The sequence below is a fragment of the Trachemys scripta genome, chromosome 4 (assembly GCF_013100865.1).
Source record: "Trachemys scripta elegans isolate TJP31775 chromosome 4, CAS_Tse_1.0, whole genome shotgun sequence".
In the NCBI taxonomy this organism is placed as follows: Eukaryota; Metazoa; Chordata; order Testudines; family Emydidae; genus Trachemys; species Trachemys scripta.
Genome location: NC_048301.1, coordinates 110,809,935 through 110,828,029, shown reverse-complemented (window position 1 = coordinate 110,828,029; position 18,095 = coordinate 110,809,935).

Genomic DNA, 18,095 nt, shown 5'->3' with positions numbered 1-18,095 from the left:
ACACCGGGAGGAAGATGTCCTGGTGGATATGGAAGGAAGACACCACTTTTGGCAGGAAGGCTGGGTAGGGTCGCACTGTACCTTGTCTTTGTAGAAGACCATGTAAGGCGGCTCCAAGGTCAGGGCTTTAAACTCCAACACTTGTCTAGCTAACATCACCGCCACAAGGAAGGAGACTTTCCACGATAGGTGGGAAAGGAAACAAGAGCCCAAAGGTTCAAATGGTGGACCTGTGAGTCTGGAGAGAACCAGATTGATGTCCCATTGTGGGACAGGATCCTTAATGGGAGGGAAGAGCCTTCCAAGGCCTTTCAGGAACCTGACGGACATCTTGTGCAAGAACATCGATCTACCCTGGATTGGTGGATGAAAAGCCAAGATGGCAGCTAGATGAACCTTGATAGAAGAGAGGGCGAGGCCCTGATTCTTCAGGAAGAGCAGGTATTCCAAAATTGACTGCAGAGAGGAGTGCGTCGGGGAGATGCTATGCTGAGACGTCCAGTGGGAGAACCTCGTCCACTTCGCCAGGTAAGTTGCTCTAGTGGAGGGTTTTCTACTTCCCAAAAGGACCTGCTGCACCTCCCTGGAGCAGGTTTGCTCCTCCAAGTTCAACCATGCAGCATCCACACTGTGAGGTGGAGGGAGGCGAGGTTGGGGTGCAGAAGAAGACCGTGGTCTTGCGAGAGTAGGTCCGGATGGTCGGGCAGAGGCCACAGGGGGGCTACTGCCAGGTCTAACAGCGTGCCAAACCAATGCTGGCGCTGCCACGCCAGAGTGATCAGGACTTAGGCCTTGTCCCTCTTGATTTTTGACAGGACTCTGCTGATGAGCGGGATGGGCGGGAATGTGTACATCAGGTCTCCTGACCAGGACAGGAGAAAGGCATCTGAGAGAGTGCCCTTGCCAAGGTCCTGCAGGGAGCAAAACTGAAAACATTTCCTGTTCTGCCTGGTGGCAAACAGGTCCACTTGTGGAGTTCCCCACCGCTGGATGAGCATCTGGACCACTTCTGAGTGGCGCGATCACTTGTGGTGAGAAAAGAAGGACCTGCTGAGGTGATCCGCCAGTGTGTTCCTGACACCAGGGAGGTGATAGGCCTCCAGATGGATCGCATACTGCATGCAGAAATCCCATAGGAGGAGTGCCTCTTGACAGAGGGCCAACGAGCGTGCTCCCCCTTGCCTGTTTCTGTAAAATAATCGAGGCCGTGTTGTCCGTTAGCACTCAAACCACTCAGCCGGATAACTGCGGGAGTAAAGCCACGCAGGCTAGGCAAACCGCCCTGAGTTTTTTGATGTTTATATGCAACAGCATCTCTGCAGACCACGTACCTTGCATCTGCATTGCGCTGAGGTGCGCTCCCCAGCTGAGGTCTGAGGCAGCTGATATCAGTGACACCAAAGGACACGGGCTGTTGAACGGGACCCCGTCGAGGACCCTTCCAGGGTCGGTCCACCACTGCAACGCGGTGATTACCTCTGTTGGGATGGTGCCGACCTTGTCCAGGTGATCCCTGGACGGGGCATAGACCGTAACCAGCCACTGCTGGAGGGGTCTCATTCGGAGCCTCGCATGGCGGACGACGTACGTGCACACTGCCATGTGGCCCAGCAGCTGTAGGCAGACCCTGGCCGTCATGAGAGGAAATGCAAAGACTCCGGCGATGAGATTCCTCATCATCTGGAACCTGTCATGTGGCAGAAACGCCTTCACCCTGGTAGAGTCGAGGACCGCCCCGATAAACTCTATTCTTTATACAGGGACCAATGTTGATTTTTCCTCGTTTATCAACAGGCCCAGTCTCCTGCATGTGGCCAGCAGCATTGCTACGGCGTCCTGGACCTGGAGTGACCTTCAACGCCTGAGGTAAGCTGCCACCACCGACATGTATTTTGTAAACACCCTTAGTGCCGTTGCCAGGCTGAAGGGGAGCACTGCAAACTGGTAGTGCACGGATCCCACCGTGAAGCGTAGGAAGTGTCCGTGTCCTTGAAAGATCGCGATATGAAAGTACACGTCCTTCAAGTCGAGGGCGACATAGCAGTCTCCCGGATCCAGGGAGGGGATGATGGAGGCCAGGGAGACCATGCGGAACCTCAACTTCTTGAGATACCTGCTGAGTCCCGCAGGTCCAGGACGAGCCTTAGGCCCCACTTGGCCTTTGGAATCAGAAAGTAATGGGAGTAGAACCCGTTGCCCCTAAGGTTTAGGGGGACTTCTTCCACTGCCTCCGCCTGCAGCAGGCCTTGCACCTCCTGATGCAGTAGACTCCCATGATATGGGTCCCTGAAAGGGGATGGGCAGGGAGGGTGAGATGGGAGGGTAGAAACAAATTGGAGGGTATAGTCCTGCGCCACAGTATTGAGGACCCAACGGTCTGATGTTATAGATGCCCAGGCTGGGAGGAAAAAAGAAAGAAAGGCGGGTGGAGAACCAGAGGGGGGCAGGATCCAGAACAGTGGCTGGAATGTCGCCCTTGGGCAGACCCTCAAAATGCCCCCTTCAACCCCTGCTGGGAGCAGGAAGAGCTGGCCTGTGCCGAGGTAGAGGGCTGCTGGCCCTGATGGCATTTGTAGCCCTTGCCCTTCTTCTGGAAGGGCTCTTACCTAGGCTGGCTGCGCTGCCGGTGGGGAGGCTGTGGCTTAAAACTCTTCTTCTGCTGCCCCGGGGTGTATATGCCTAGGGTCTTGAGCATGGTGCACGAGTCCTTCAACCCATGTACCTTATCCTCTGTTTTCTCCACAAACAGGGCTTGGCCATCGAAGGGGAGGTCCTGGATCGACTGTTAGACCTCCACCGACAAGTGTGAGGACTGCAGCCACGCCACCCTCCTCATAGATATGGCTGAAGCCGTGGTCCACGCCGCAGAATCAGTCGCGTCTGAGGCTGCCTGCAGTGCCACCCTCGCAACTCCCTGCCCCTCTTGCAGGATAGCCTGGAACTCTTTTCTGGGATCCTCCGTGAGGAAATCAATAAATTTGGTCGATTGCCAAATATTGAAATCATAGCAGCCCAGTAGGGCCTGATGATTTGCCCCCTTCAGCTGTAGGCTTGACGACAAATAAACCTTTCTCCCCAAAAAGTTCCAGTTTCTTTGCCTCTTTATATTGGGAGTAGCCCCAGTTGTCTCTGACTTTCCCTCTCGTTGACCGCAGACATCACTAACGAATTCAGGGCAGGGTGGGTATAGAGATATTCATACTTTCTTGTGAGCAGATAGTACTTGCGCTCCGCACGGTTGGAGATAGCGATGAGGGGGTCTGCCAGAAGGCCTTGGTAATCTTAGCCACCCCTTCATGCAGTGGCAGCACGACTCTAGCCAGGGCTGCCGAGCTGAGGACGTTGAAAAGGATGTCCAAGGGCTCCTCTAGCTTCTCGGTTTCTAGCCCCAAGTTCGAGGCTACCCTCCTCAAAAGCTCCTGATGAGCTTTGGCATCATCCTGGGGGACTATAGGTGGGGGCCCCCATGATGGCCTCATCAGGGGACAAGGACGACGATGCAGATGCAGCAGGTGTCACTGCCTCTGTGACCTGCTTGGCAGGGCCTTCTTCCCCCATCTGTTGCATCTGGGGGGTTCCAGGCATAGTGGCCTCCATCTCAGGTGGGCGGGAGACCGTGGCTGAAGGCTTGTCGGAACCTCCTGACACCAATTTATGCCCTTGGGATGGCTGTGGGAACCCCTACAGGTTCCAGGGGTGCTGTGGCACAGGCCATTGGCCCTGGGGCTACAATAATCCTGGTGGTACCACAGGGAGGACTGGTGCCATCAACGGAGGACTTTGACCCACCTGCAGGAATTCTTGGTCCGACTGAGCCCTGAGATGGAGGGCGAAGTTCCGGAGACCAGGAGCGCACTGAGGCTGACCAGGTGCACCGAGGCTGACCAGGTGTACCAATCCTGGCTGTGTCCACCTCCATACTCCAAGTGGGATTTGTACGTGGGTGACGACCCACCGCGTCAAGGTCCCGGTGATCGGTGTTGGGGTTCGGCAGATCCACGACAGCACCCTGGCAATCTACGCTGAACGCTTCCTGACCAGTGCCAAATAGTAGAGCAGGAGTGGGTGCGCGACCGATGCCGAGTGTTGACACTGGTGCGGCAACCTAGATCTGTAGGCCGGTGACCGGTAGAAGAGTCCTGACTGACTGAAGCTTTTGCAGGATTGGCGTTGTAATGAAGGAGAGTGTCTATGACGCTCCCAGTACCGGGGTCGCAGGGTCGTGCATGCCTCGATAGGTCTATGCCACACTACTGGCGACCAATGCTTTGAGCCTGCAGAGTGGTAGCCGGAATCTGGAGACCAGCACCGAGGGCTCTGACTAGTAGGCAGCCCTACATCCAAGGCGCGGTGGCTCTAAGAGGGACGCTCCCTGAGGTGGCGAGTGGAGCCGCACTGATGGGGACCGAGGGGGTGGTACAAGGGCAGACTTACCCCTTGATTTGGGAGTTGACATTGCCAGTGTGGACGGCACTGGGAGGGACAAGATATCCTGTGCCGCCTGCAGGGCCTCCGGGGTCGATGGCATCTCCAAATGCCGGACTCCCATGCCGCTGTCTGGGGTGGCGGGTGCGTCCCAGGATGGGCTGACCCACTCAACCGAAGCTGGGGCACGACCAGGGGTGAAAGTAAGGCGGTATGGGCTGGTATGGCATACTGGTAAAAAGTGGCCACTGGTAGCGGCCCGTACCGCTGACTTTAAAGCACTGCCGGGGCAGTGCTTTAAGGACCCTGCTTAAAGCGCTGCCACCGATGGGTGTGTGTGTGTGCGCGCGCGCGTGTGTGCGTAAAAAGGGGCAGCAACATTAAAGTGCTGCCGCAGCAAAGGACCCTGCTTAAAGCGCTGCCAGAGCCGGCCCCGTACCAGTAAGAGCTCAATTTTACTTTCACGTCTGGGCTCAACTCCCACTTGGAGGCGATGAGCCACCCTTCGTGCATCTAGGCTCGCCCCTTGCCCTCTCCTTGCTCTTGCGAGCAGGAGACCAACCTCTCCCAGTCTTCCTCTTCTTACTGGCCAGTGCCGCGGAGGTGGAAGCTGCAGTGCTGTGCGCAGAGTCTGATCGCAGTTGTTGCGGTGCCGGTGCCAGCGCCAACTCCATAAGGAGCACTTTAAGCCGAATGTCCCGCTCTTAGTACAAGGCTTAAAGCTCTTACAAATGCGACACCAGTCACTGATATGAGATTCCCCTAAGCACCTTAAACAACTGGTGTGGGGGTCATTGATCAGCATAGGCTTTTTACACCGGTCGCAGTTCTTAAACCCCGGGGAGTGGGGCATGCCCCGTCCTGAGGCTAAGTCCCATCTGGGACACTACAACTAACTAACACCACATTAGGGAACTAATACTAATATAATTATTTACAACAGAAAGTTCGTAATGAACAAATCTGTAGAAGGAAAGGTGTGCCAAAGGAAAGGAACGTTCCAGCACCGTCACTGGCGGTAAGAAGGAATTGAGGGTTTGGGGAGCTGGCAGCACCCTTTATACCGCGCCATACAAGCGCCACTCCCCTATGGATACCACCGAGGGAAAAACTTCCGGCACCAGGGCATGTGGTGAGCACACACACCTAACATGGAATGGACATGAGCAAGCACTCAAAGATCAGGTGGCTACAGCTACTAAAGGGGCAGGGGGAGAACAAGGTTACCATTAAACAATTAGGTTTATTAAAATAAGCAGTGAGTGAAGAAAGTGCGCTAGGGCTAGGATTTGGTTAGGAAGATCTTGCAATGAGAGAGAGGGTTAAGAAAGATGGACAATGGACAATGGAGAAGAGGGAAGTGAAGAGGGGACTTAGTGCAGAGGGGAAGCCATGGGCATTGATAGACTGGAAGCTGCCGCAATGGCAGAAGAAAGAGGACACAGGTGAACAATGTTGAAGGAGATGGTGGTGGTCAGACAAGGGATTCAGCAATGGAGAGAGAGTGAGCGAGCGAGCTGATCCAGGGCTGCAGGTTAAACAAAGGCAAGGAACCGGGATGCCAAATGGGAACTTTCTCTTCACAAAGTTCTGAATCATACAATTTCCTTCCTTTGTAAAGATCCTTGATAACACCAAAAAATCTTCATTGTTGTTTCCTTGACTGAAAAGTGTGTCAACTGAAATGTACTACATGGAAAGCACCAGGGCACAAACAAAACAGAAAGCCATCATTGTAATCTGCAGGAGAGTGATTCTACAGCATACAACAAACAGAGCTACACCAAATTCTGAACGGTACAAGATGGCTAATTCACCCCCCCCTCCCCCATTGGAGGATTTCTGGGTCAACGCAGTCACTGCTGTAGAATCAAACTTATGATTGGGGTATGCAGCAGCCACCCACACTCCCATAACTATACCCCTGGTTTGGAGAGTCTTGTGATGAGCAAATGGCATTGGCCTTTTAAGAGCCACAAATTTTGAGTTAGATTCCCCACGCAGCATATCTGATTAGCTAGAGATGCCTGTGTGTGTACAGTATCTGGTCACAGATCATTAAATGAAGACGGGGGTTGTATAAGTACAGTAACTCGCTTAACGTTGTAATTATGTTCCTGAAAAATGCGACTAAGCGAAATGATGTTAAACGAATCCAATTTCCCCATAAGAATTAATGTAAATAGTGGGGGTTAGGTTCCAGGGAATTTTTCTTGCCAGACAAAAGACATATGTATACACACACACAATATAAGTTTTAAACAAACAATTTAATACTGTACACAGCAATGATGATTGTGAAGCTTGGTTGAGGTGGTGAAGTCAGAGGGTGGGATATTTCCCAGGGAATGCCTTGCTGCTAAATCATGAACTAGCACTCAGCTGAACCCTCAAGGGTTAACACATTGTTGTTAATGTAGCCTCACACTCTATCAGGCAACATGAATGGAGGGAGGAGACACAATAGACGCATGGCTGTGGCTGCAAACATTCCCTGCGGAAACTGAACATGATGACGAACCCACGCTATCCTACTGGAGCACACCACTCCCTCCACTTTCCAATGTACCGGGGGATGCGTGTGTGTGTGCGTGTGTGTGTGTGTGTGTGCGTGTGTGTGTGTGTGTGTGTGTGTGCGCGTGCGTGTGTGTGTGCGCGCGTGTGTGTGAGAGAGAGAGACAGACAGACACACGCATTGCCCCTTTGAGAATGCTGACTCGCCTTTTAAAGTAGATCAGCACATTGAAACAGCAGCTGCTGCCAGCAAACTCCCTCAGTCCTGAGCCCTGTTGTGTTCCCCCCGATCTGTGGAAATGGGGTACAGGAGTGGGGGGGAGGGGGGAAGGAGCACTCTGACATCAGCGCCCCTCTTCCCCTGCACAGCAAGCAGGAGGCTCCCGGGAGCAGCTCCAAGGCAAAGGGCAGGAGCAGCATATGGCTGTGAGGGGAGGGACACCTGAACAGCCCAGCAATTGATAGCCTGCTGGTCCACCCTGGTTCCAAGTTCCCACCAGCTAGCTGCAACGGGCTGCTCTGCCTGCAAGCAGTGGACAAAGCAGGCAGCTGCCAAACAACATTATAAAGGAGCATTGTGCAACTTTTAACGAGCACGTTCTCTAATAGATCAGCAATGAAACAACGTTAACTGGGACGATGATAAGTGAGGAGTTATTGTACATACACCTCTACCCCGATATAACGCGACCCGATATAACACGAATTCGGATATAGCACGGTAAAGCAGTGCTCTGGGAGACGGGGCTGCGCACTCCGGTGGATCAAAGCAAGTTCAATATAACGCAGTTTCACCTATAACGTGGTAAGATTTTTTGGCTCCTGAGGACAGCGTTATATTGAGGTAGAAATGTACCTACGAACCAGGAGCATACAAGTTCTTATCAGCCTTCCCTAACTTCTACTATCACCAGCCTTCAGCGGCCAAGGTCCTGTAGCAGGAATGCATGTGCACATACAGAGCCTGGACCTCAAACTGGAGAGGTCAGGTCCTGGAGGAGGGTAAGCGTGTTCTACACCCTGGACAAGTAACTTCAAAGACTGGTGCCTTTGGTTTCAGACCAGTAAGCTAGAGGCCGTAATTGATGTGAGCTTAGAGGCCCATGACTGGAAATAAGCTCAGCAAGCCAGAGCGGTCAGTAACAAGATCACAAATGTTTTCTCTCATCAATACATGAAGATATATGTCCTGAGTCAGTCAGTCCTAGCATTTCACGCTAGGAGCCACTGAACCCACAAAGGCCACTGCTTTGTTTGAAGTAATCCCAGTAAACTAGAAGTGCTGGCCAGATAATATCACACATGCCTGCCTCTAGACACGAGTCCAATCAGCTCAAAGTGATGCATGCCAGCGAGCTGGCTGAAGCGCAATCCGGACAGCACTGAGGATTGAATGGGTGCCATTTGTCTGTCTTTTGTCTCAGGCCTGGTCTATACTGGGGGGAGGGGGAAATCGATTTAAGTTAGGCAACTTCAGCTATGTGAATAACGTAGCTGAAGTCGACATACTTAGATCTACTTACCGCGGTGTCTTCACTGTGGTGAGTTGACAGCTGACACTCCCCCATCGACTCTGCCTATGCCTTTTGCCCTGGTGGAGTACCGGAGTCGACGGGAGAGCGCTTGGTGATCGATTTATCGCGTCTAGACTAGACGCGATAAATCGACCCCCTCTGGATCGATCGCTGCCCGTCGATCCAGTGAGTAATGTACACAAGCCCTTAGTTTGGGGTCTGGTTAGCTCCTCAGATGCTTTTGGAGGCTCAGATAGCACCAGTGACCAGAACTGCTTTTTCTGGCAGTGTCTGGCCAAGGTGTGGCTCTTTCTTTGAGATGCAGCCCTCTCTACCATTGTCCATATCCTTGTCATTAGAGACTGGATTGCTGCAACATGCTCTACCTGAGGCTACCCCTTAGAACCAGTCAGTAACTTAGGCCTGGTCTACACTTTAACATTTTGCCAACATAGCTATGTCCGTGAAGAGTGTGGAAAAGAAACCACACCCCTAGCTGACAGAGATATGCCAGCAAAAACCCTACTGACAAACAGCTTATATCATTAAAAAGTACTTTTACTGGTACAGCTTATTTTGTTAGGAGAACTGGTATGACAAAAGAACCTTTTTGCCAGTAAAAGTAAAGCTGCGTCTCCACGAGGAGGATTTGCTCATATAGCTACGCGAGCAAACTTTCTAGTGAAGACCTGGCTTTCAGGTAGTGCACAACACTGGTGCTCTGAAATATCTAGATGGGCGTATACCATATCAGTGTGCTGTAACCCGCACTGGCTGCTGATCAGATTCAGGATAGAATTTAAGGTGTGGGTATTGACCTATGAAGCAGTAAGTGGTCTGAGACCTACCTATCCCAAGAACTTGCTTCTCCCCACCTATGATATTACTGCAACTGTGGTGGGCAGAGGTGCTGAAGGGGGAACCCCTTGGCTTAAAAGGTAGGGCAAGGCTGTTTGTGAGGGCCATTTACTCTGGAACTCTCTCTCCCTGGTCCAAAACAGCCCAACTTCGTGACTAATTTATCAGGCACTGGGGAGGATGACTGAGCAATACTGAGAGGGGGTTAGTTTTTAGAGTGTGTGAGTTAGTCTGTAGTTGATGGCCCAGATGGCTGATTATTTGGTCATTTGTTGAGATGGGTTTGTTCTAAATGTTATCAAGACCTTGCATATCCTCCAGTTGTCTGTACCTAACTTCTGCGCCAAAGGCCCCTGCGATTCTGTGTAATGCCCTTGTGGCAGGACAGAAAATTGGCAGCAGCTTCATTTAATTTATTTTTTAAATGGAGGTTTTTATTGAATGCAAACAAATCATAGTCAGCACAGCAGCTCCCATTACTGATTTTTATATTAAATTCTATCTGTTTCATGATGGCACCACATTGAACATAAGAATGGCCATATTAGGTCAGACCAATGGTCTATCTAGCCCAGTATCCTATCTTCCAACAGTGGCTAATGCCAGGTGCTTCAGAGCAAATGAATGGAACAGGTAATCATCAAGTGATCCATCCCATCGCCCATTCCCAGCTTCTGGCAAACAGAGGCTAGAGACACTTCAGAGCATGGTTTTGCATCCCTGCCCATCCTGTCTAATAGCCATTGATGGACTTTCCTCCATGAATTTATCTAGTTCTTTTTTGAACCCTGTTATAATTTTGGCCTTCACTACATCCTCTGGCAAAGAGTTCCACATGTTGACTGTGCGTTGTGTGAAGAAATACTTTGGACTTAACTATCTTGAGTAGTTTTGTATCATCTGCAATTTTTGCCACCTCACTGTTTACCCCTTTTTCCAGATCATTTATGAATATGTTGAACAGTAGTGGTCCCAGTACAGACCCTTCCGAGGCACCACTATTCATTCTGAAAACTGACCATTTATTTCTACCCTTTGTTTCCTATCTTTTAACCAGTTACCAATCCATGAGAAGACCTTCCCTCTTGTCCCATGACCGCTTACTTTGCTTAAGAGCCTTTGGTGAGGGACCTTGTCAAAGACTTTCTGAAAATCTAAGTGCACTGGATCACCCGGGTCCACATGCTTGTTCACCCCATCAAAGAATTCCAGTAGATTGGTGAGGCATGATTTCCCTTTACAAAAACCACGTATACTCTTCCCCAACAAATCTTGTTCATCTATGTGTCTGATAATTCTGTTCTTTACTATAGTTTCAACCAACTTGCCTGGTATTGAAGTTAGGCTTACTGACTTGTAATTGCAGGGATTTAAAAATTGGCATCACATTAGCTATCCTCCACTCATCTGGTACAAAAACTTATTTAAATGATAGGTTACATACCACAGTTGTTAGTTCTGCAATTTCACATTTGAGTTCCTTCAGAACTCTTGGGTGAAAATACCATCTGGTCCTGGTGATTTATTACTGTTTAATTTATCAATTTGCTCCCAAACCTCCTCTAATGACACTTCAATCTGGAACAGTTCCTCAGATTTGTCACCTAAAAAGAATCTCTCAGGTTTGGGAATCTCCCTCACGTCCTCAGCCATGAAGACCGATGCAAAGAATTCATTTAGTTTCTCTGCAATAGCTTTTTATCCCTTGAATGCTCCTTTAGCTTCTCAATTGTCCGGTGGCCCCACTGGTTGTTTAGCAGCCTTTCTGCTTCTGATGTACTTAAACATTTTTTTTTTGCTGTTACTTTGAGTCTTTGTCTAGCTGTTCTTCAGATTCTTTTTTGACCTTCCTAATTATATTTTACTTCACTTGCCAGAATTTATGCTCCTTTCTATTTTCCTCAATAGGATTTAACTTATACTTTTTAAAGAAGCCTCATGTAATGCAAATGAAGAACTTTAGCAGGAAAGTGCTAATTCTTGCACATTTGAAGGCAAGTGGTCATTGTGTGTGATGATCAGAAATCAAAGACTCTAAATACATTCCTCTCTCTCCACCAATCGAAGAGAGAGCCCACATGGGTGGTGACCCTGTCAGATTGTTCTAAGAGAATGAATATAAATATGGATAGAAAGAAAAATCATTCATCTTTGCACTGTTTGGAGTCTAACAAGGTGGAATAACTGAACGAAAAGACAGATCCCCAGAGTTATTCTGGGTAGCCCTGAGAAACTTTTGGGAAACTGGCAGATTACTACAACTCTGCTACCATTTGGAATTCTAGATTGTGACTCACCTGTACCTATATTTTACCTCCTTTAACCTCTCAATAACTCATTTCTTTTTCTTCACTAATAAACCTCTACTTAGTTTACTGTAGCATTGGCTACCAGCATTGTCTTTGATGCGAGATCTAGGATGCAATTCAGCCTGAGCGAGTGACTGGTCTCTTGGGACTGGGTGTAACCTGGAATATTTGTGATTTTTGGTGGTAAATGATCATTTATAACATAGTCCATCTTGCCTGGGTGCAAAGGGGACTGTCTGTGACACCATTATAAGACTATTGCAGTACTTCAGGAATTCACATTTGTTACTGGCTTGGTGAAATCTAATTATAGATCATACTACCAGTGTGGAGTGTCTGCCCTGCTTTTGACAGTCTGCCCTGAGGTAGACACTGATGGTTGTGAGCCACTTCAGACAGTGTGACCGTAATTATGAGAGTTGAAATTTGACCAGATAATACCCCTATTTTTGCAAAACATACCACGAGATCTTTAATGATCCCAAGTGGTCAGGACTTTGGTTAAATCTAATCCAAAAGATGGCACTTTCAGCAGCACCATCCCCTCCCCCCCCAACACAAGCTGGGGCATGGGTTCAGGATTGATCAGAGATAACAAATGCACCTACAGTCATCACCATTGCTACTTTTTGCAGCACCCAAGTATTTCTTGGAGGTCTCCCATAAGAACATAAGAGTGGCCATACTGGGTCAGACCAAAGGTCCATCTAGCCCAGTATCCTGTCTTCCAAAAGGCAGGTGCCCCAGAGGGAATGAACAGAACAGGTAATCATCAAGCGATCCATCCCCTATCACCCATTCCCAGCTTCTGGCAAAATGAATGCCCATCCTGGCTAATAGCCAGTGATGGACCTATCCTCCATGAATTTATCTAGTTCCTTTTTGAACCTTGTTATAGTCTTGGCCTTCACAACATCCTCTGGCAAGGAGTTGCACAGGTTCCCATCCAAGTATGGAAATAGGGTGACCAGACAGCAAATGTGAAAAATCGGGACGGAGGGTGGGGGGGGGGTAATAAGAGCCTATATAAGAAAAAGACCCAAAAATTGGGACTGTCCTTATAAAATCAGGACATCTGGTCACCCTATATGGAAACAAGACTGACCTGACTTTGCTTATAAAATCTGACAGGATCACTGCCCTAGGTAATATAAATGCAGGTCATCTGACCCTATTAAAGGATGCTGTGGTGTTAAGCCAGAATTCAGGTAATCAAAAGGAATAAACTTGATACTAAAATCCTTTTTTTACTTGAATGGATTAAAGAGAATATTTATTTGAACAAAGAACAGCACTTGATTTACTGTGTATTCTAATGGAAGGAATTTTTTGGTTTACACATCTATTGTTATGGATTTCCAGAACCATAATCTTTTAAAATCAAAACACTTTTCAGCTCAAAGGAAGAACAAGCACCTGATATGAGAGCAATTATGTCTGCATGCCTCAGATATAGCAATCACTAACATTTCTGTAAATTTTATGATTTAATACCTTAGAAGTGTTAAATCAGCACATCTCTAATATCCCAAAGCTGCTGACATTTCCCATTGTCGCTGTTTAGACCAAAGTACTTACAAGCTGTCATGTTCTGCGGATACAATTTCTCTAGGTGGCCCTTACAAAGATAAGCAGGATTTAGTGACAATTTGAGGTATAACACAGCATGCTGGGAATAGCTGATGAACTTGGAAAGGGGCCTCTGTTGAGTGATATTGTAATATCTGCGTTCATATGGGCAAACTCCCAGCTTGTATCCAGAATTTCAGAAGTAACTGGTGGCACTGCACATCCACTCATTCTAAACCACAAAATCCTTTCCCGCAGCTCCCTCAGTATTTACTGTTCATGATGTAGGGATGGGGTGAGATCCATTTTGATTCTCTCTAGCAACAGCTAAATTTACCCCAGTTATAACTACTATAATATTGGACTACAGTAGGGTTTCAGTTAGACAAGGCAGTAACACATAGTGCCCTGAGGGCAGTAATGTGGGTAGTTTGAGCCAGCATTCAAGACCTCTGTTGATGGTCCAAGTGGATTCTCAGGTCAACGAGGACATGTATATTTGTCCTAAGACAAATCTTTCCCCTGCCCCACCTTCTCCCTCAGCCCCATCAAAAAGCTCATACTCTCCCTACCCTTCTTTCTCCCTCTCCTTTCAAAAGTACCCCCACTTCAGAAGATCTGAAAGAGTCTCATGCTCCCTGCCTATCTTCCCTCTGGGCTCTAGATAAGAAATTCTTCAGATCAGGATCTTCTGTTGTCCGGTGTTTCCTAGCTTGATGGAGAGGATAATTCTAAGTTGCAGGAGATGACAAGGCCAGTCAGGACTAGCTGCAGGCACGGTCAACCTGGCTCTGCCTCCCAGTAGACAGAAAGCTTATTTTACTGTTATCGGGCTAAAACAAGAAAGAGAATTTAGTCCAAGGAATCAGGACCCTGCCCCCCCCCCCCCCCTTTACCTACAGCCAGGGATCAGGGAAAAGGAGAAACCAGTGCAGTAAGTTCTGGAGGTAGGAAAGCTCAGAGCACCAGGACCCTATCAGTATTCTGTGCAATAAACTCCTGCCACCATAACAATTTGTTGATACGGTACCATTCTAGAGTGTTCAGGGAGACAACCCTTTGCCCTTAATATTTTTAATTTTTACCACAACATTGAGGGGTGTCTTGGGGGCAGTGGAATCCATTTTTATTTTATCCTCTGTAATGAACAACCCACTGAAGTTTCCCCTGTGATAGATGGGAGTTGTTGCAAACTCACTCAACCCCTAAGAAGCACAAGCAAATCTATACAACGCCTCTCCTTCCACCACAGTCCCTGCAAATGCAGGTGCACCTCAGTAACCACTGTTCCTAATATATGCAATTGCTTCTTCATTATTTGAATATAAAATATTAAAAAGTCTTTAAAATAAAATCTTATTTCACTATCCTTCCTCAGAAGAAATAATCTTTCAAACTTTTTTTCTCTATAAAATGATAGACTATCTGATATATTACATAGAAGGCCCTCTTTTGGAATCAATCCAAACTATAATGGCATAGTGTTTTTTGGTAGCCCAGTTCTTGTGTCTTTAATTGTTCTATTTCATTTGCTAGCAACTATTATCTTTTTATTGTTTTAAGTTCAGAGTGAATGGGTGTTCTTTATTTTTATCATTTGTAACCACTAAGTTATCAAGATGTTAAGTGAATCACATTTGCACTTCTCAGGAAATTACTTTGATCAGTCCATGCTGTGGAAAAATACATCTCTGGGGTTTTCAGTTAAAGGTTTTAAGAAAGTCCTGACTAACACAGACATTCCCAGGCACAGGTAATTATCCCACATCTAACCATCTTTTCCAACATTTTACTGAATGAGGTTGTGTAAGCTCTGCCAACAGCTAAGAACTGATTTGGAGTTATGCAACATGTAGGATATTATGTTCCAAATCTGTTGGAGTGAAACTTATCACCTGACAAGAGGGAGTCTGAGAGCTGACCCACCAACATGAAAACAATGGACATTTATGAAGACAGACTAGGTTTACTGTCTGGACTAGATGCAGGCTGGATATTTACAAAGACAAATGAATCCCAGGAGAGTTCTCAAAAGAGAGGGTCCCCTGGGATAAGACAACATAGTGTGTAACTGTGTAAAAGCAGAAGAAATAGCCCAAGTGGTTATCCATTACACAGGAGTGACTAGCATTTTCTGCTCTCAGTGTAGTCATGTCTACTGACTATTGTAAATTTTTTATTAATTGTCACTCCTATTTTAAAAATCTAATTACAGTAAAGTAACTTTTGTATTTTATTTTTTTGGCCCCCATAAGGAAAAATCCAGAACTATTTGGCCTGACAAACTTACAAGACTGGAGCTTGTTCACTCCTTGAACCAAAAGCTATTGGGCTGGCAGAGTTTTCAAGCTCTGCTAGGTTTACTGGCTTCATTTGGATATGCATCATTTGTTTTTGCAATGTTGATAAGCATTGCAGAGAGAAGCCCCCTCCTGTGGAGATTGTAAGTTCCACAGGAACAAAGTTTCCATAGTCTATTTCTGCATTGAGATCTGTCAGAGGAAGTTGTGCACAATGAAAATATTCTTCATAGAGTATACATTAACTGATTCAGTTAGTAATTTAATTCCTAACATTAGCAAAATTACACTCTTTTTAATGGTACACATATATAAGTTTTGGCGAATAAAGGAATGAAAAAGTCAGCATTATTGGAGAGAACAAAAGACTAAAATTTATCTAGAGTGATTTTTTTTCCCCACTATCACCAAACAGAGCATGGTCCAAGTCTTGTTCTCTGTGATCTGCACTAACTAGCTGTTAGCGCCAGATGGAATTAAAGGTACTGGTTTTAACCTATAGAGACCAAAATTATTTAGAAACTGGTTACTCAATAAACCACCTATGCCAAATCAACTGCTCTATTTAAGGTAAATGGAACTGACCATGTGTGAATATTAAATTGGTGTGTGTGGGGGAAAAAAAAATCACTGTTTGGCACATGGTAGAAGGAAACTGACTTCTAACCTTAAGGGAGGCAGAAGCAGGAATGTGATAATGGTGAGGTAAAACAGTTTAAGCTAAAAGAGATTGCAATTCCTTTCCCAAGCGGTGCAGAAGTATGCACAGGCCAGCATGAGCTGAACAACTTGAGGGGGTCACTGGTCTGTCTATACCATGTCTTGTGGGGTCACTCCTCAAATACTATAGCTTTCCTCATTGTGGTCACTATGGTCTCCAGTAGGTGAGAGCTAGCATGGATTGGAATTAACGTACATTCAATTTATTACTAATCCATCTAATTTCAGCTACTTTACCATTGCCGGAAACTGGCTTTTAGCAGTTTGTCATCCAGGGAGAAAAAAGCTATAGTCCTCTTTCCTCTTCAGGGTTGCTTCTGTTACTTCAAAATACTTTTGTAAAAAGCCTGAAGATGAAGAATAAGCTGAAGGTCAGGTCCAGTACTAGTACAGTTTCCATCTAACAAAGCTAGAAGTTTTCTGTGGAAAGGTCAGTTAGGAATATGCAAATATGTATCTGCTAAGTAAACTGAGTCGTATAATCTCCTTGCTGCCCAAGCTGAAAAATGTCATTTTAGCCTCTTCACCTCATCACCTGTAGGCAAACACTTATTGTAAAATGATCACTTGTCACCCTCAAATGAAACCTGCACAACACCATAAAAAGACAAGCCTAGGAGCTTATAAATACAACTCTGCTAGACACCAAAAATCATGGCCTCACCAGAGACACTGGTTTTATGTCTCATTACAATCTGTAAAACCCCCCCCCTCAACTCTCCTTTGTCTTTTGCCCACTTCATTTTGAATAGTTTCTTGCAACACGTTAACTCCTCATACTTAATCTGTTCAACCTTGTATTTAGCTGTGACACACTGATTACCAACCTGAAGAAGAGCTCTATAGAGCTGGAATGTTGGTCTCTCTCACCAACAGAAGTTGGTCCAATAAAATATATTACTTCACCCAGCTGGTGTTTCTCACATCCTGGGACCAACACACCTACACCATCACTGCAAACAACAATTAAAGTAGCTAGTTTATTTTTAGAGCCTTCACTGGCACTAGTAGGCTAAACGGATAAAGAAGCCAAAAAGCATTTCTAAATACTTATTTTTGCAACTAGTTGGGATGCCTACAAAGTACATACTTTTGCAGGCAATGTAACCAAATAAAATTCAATGCATTACAAACAGGGGGAAAAAAACGTTTCCAGTGATTGTAAACTACACACAAACCAATACCTGTATGCAGTGTTGCTGTAGCCATGTCGATCACAGGATATTAAAGAGACAAGGTGGGTGAGGTAATATCTTTGGACTAACTTCTGTTGGTAGGAGAAACAAGCTTTTGAACTACAGAGCTCTTCAAGTCTGGGAAAGGTACTGAGTAGAGCTCTGTGTAGCTTGAAAGCTTGTTTCTCTCACCAACAGAAGTCAGTCCAAAGAGGTTACCTCACCCAACTTGTTTCTCAAACCAATACCTGAGCATTCAAAGTACATAGCAGGTGGGCATTGTCTCCCTAACAAAATGACATTGAAACTAGAAAAGAGTACATGCAAGCAAACCTGTGACTGGGCATTCAGACAACATAATTTTGTAGAAAATGCATTGCAAATATGTTGGCTGCAGGTTTTCGAGCTACACACACAGTACTTTGGTTTTCAAGTCCAAAACACATTACTTGCATGCTGCAGTTAGATTCAAGAGAGAGAAACTATGCGGTTAGCTAAGTGGGAGCTTGGCTTGGATAGGATCATGACACTATCTGGCAATCACAACCTTCCACTGCTTATGGAGGGGCTGGTTTATCTTGGCCTGAACAGCTTTCTGGGATAATTTCTCTGCACTCTTCAAGCAAGTAGTGTTTGATCTTTGCCTGGACATTTCTAAGCAGATCAGCCTTGTTTCTCGCTCCATGTCAGGACACCTTCCCATTCCACTCT